Source organism: Penaeus vannamei, chromosome 26 (assembly GCF_042767895.1).
Source record: "Penaeus vannamei isolate JL-2024 chromosome 26, ASM4276789v1, whole genome shotgun sequence".
In the NCBI taxonomy this organism is placed as follows: domain Eukaryota; kingdom Metazoa; phylum Arthropoda; class Malacostraca; order Decapoda; family Penaeidae; genus Penaeus; species Penaeus vannamei.
In genome coordinates this window covers 5,882,656-5,885,155 of record NC_091574.1, presented here as the reverse complement: position 1 = coordinate 5,885,155, position 2,500 = coordinate 5,882,656, and positions in this window count along the sequence as shown.

Genomic DNA, 2,500 nt, shown 5'->3' with positions numbered 1-2,500 from the left:
AGTGCTGGCAAGATAAACCATGTATCTTCATCTGCCTGTCGTCTCTCTCGTTCGTCTAATAAAACGTGCCCTTTTATGCGGCGGCTTCTTTCGAGGGTAGGTGCTTACTTCCGCCGCAGAAGTGTCAAAACTCAAAGTGGTGCGAATACCTACGTCGGCTCAAGCAGGAATTGGTACAGGGAGGCAGATGCTGGGGCTGAGGTGCAGAGTATACCATCCGGCCTTGGAGGTTGTCATTTACATTTACCATGAAATTATCATGTGGATATTATAACCTGTTTAATCTGGCCTTACGTTGGTCCGTCAGCCACTTTCAGACGCTGATGATAATAATGAATAAAATATAGCAATGGGAATCGAAAAAATATAACATTCGAATCTGCGATCATCCGTATGCATTTCATTGCTCATTACAAATAAATAACATTTATGAATCTTAGAATATTAACACAACGTGCAAAACGCATATAACCTTTGGTTTCGTTTACAAGAACGCTGTATATGCCGGTCTTTAGTCAATGCTTGACTGTATTAAAATTTCCGATCTTTTGCTATTGCTAGGAACGGCAACTGCTTTGCATAATCTTAATGAATGATGTTGAAATGATCTGGTTATTTCCCATCAAATAAACGTTTTACAAACTAAACGTAGTTTCACTGAAGTTTGGATTTGACAATGTATTTTTTAAACAGGTGAACCGATGATCTCGGGATAGGCAAGAGTTCAGTTTGAGGAAATCAGTGATTTATCAACTCTTTGCCCCCTCTATGCATGTGTGTATGTGTGTGAGTACATGCGAGTGTAATGTAGGTATATCACCCATACTTTATATGTTATTAATATCTGGTTGACTGATTTACCAAATCATAATATATATATATATATATATATATATATATATATATATATATATATATATATATATATATATATATATATATATATAAGCTGATGCATTTATACAGGCATTGTCTGCGCTGGTGTAAACAGTCAACGTTTGTGAATCTTGAGAACTGACTTGAGACACATATTACAGATTTCGGTTTCGTTTTGCCATCGGAAGATATTAAAAGCACAGAGGGTGGCCTTGTTACGACTTTGTCTTATGTACTTATCAAACTGCGAGTGTTGATAAAGTAAAAAGAAAAAAAATATTATCTGTTACTGTATCTATATAAGACATTTCTGGTTATGTATAGTTGAATAAAGAGAGTAATTCATTGAAAAGGAGAAAAAAAGAATTATATTCCTGATAATGCTGATAACGACTAAAATTAGTCGAAAGAATGTATGAAAATAAACAAATAAGTGTAATGATTACTAATGATAATAATAAAGATAATATTGAAAACTAAAAATGCATTTACTGTAGCTGTAATATTATGAAGTTGAGCATCCGTTTTTTTTCTTTCTTTCTTTCTTTTTTCTTCTTTTTTTTACATATCTCAACGACCTCTCATGATAACACCATTTATACAAAGGTAATATATATATATATATATATATATATATATATATATATATATATATATATATATATATATACATATAAGTTGAGCATCCGTTTTTTTTTTACGTATCTCAACGACCTCTCATGATAACACCAATTATACAAAGATAAATATATATATATATATATATATATATATATATATATATATATATATATATATATATATATATATATATATATATATATATATATATATATATATATATATATATATATATATATATATATATATATATGATAACATGATAACACCAATTATACAAAGGTAAAAGAAAGAAAAGAAAAAAAAAGAAAGAAAGAAAAAAAGAAAGTATATATATATATATATATATAAATATATATATATAAATATATATTTATCTGTATATTTACATATATATATATATAAATATATATATATGTATATATATATATATATATATATATATATATATATATATATATATATATATATATATATATATATATATATATATATAAATACCAGTGAAACCCTCACACGTAGCACCCAATGAGTAAATGCACTGTTGTTTTCTTAGCAGTCTGAGGAAGGATGACCACAATATCCCACCCTCTTTGAGATCCAATTTGACGATCAGTGGAAATGCAGCTGAAGAAGTGTGGGAAGACGTGAGATGATTGAGCTCTTCGGGATTCTGGAGATGAAAGAGTGGACATGAAAGGAAGGTCTGCTATTTTTGGAAAGGGCACGGGTTTGCTTGCTTGTGTTTCTACTGCTGGATTGTGTTTGTTTGTTTGCCATTTTGTTTGTTATTGTTTGTTGCTTTATATTGTTTGTCATTCGTGCGCTTATTGTTTGTCATATATGCACTTATGTAGCCGTGTTCTTTTACTTATATATATATATATATATGTATGTGTGTCTGGTAATGTGTGTATGTTTCTGACAGTGTAAAATTTAATGACAGATAAACAGAAAACAAGGTCCTATGTAAAAATCAAAGTACCAAAATGTACTGTACGTA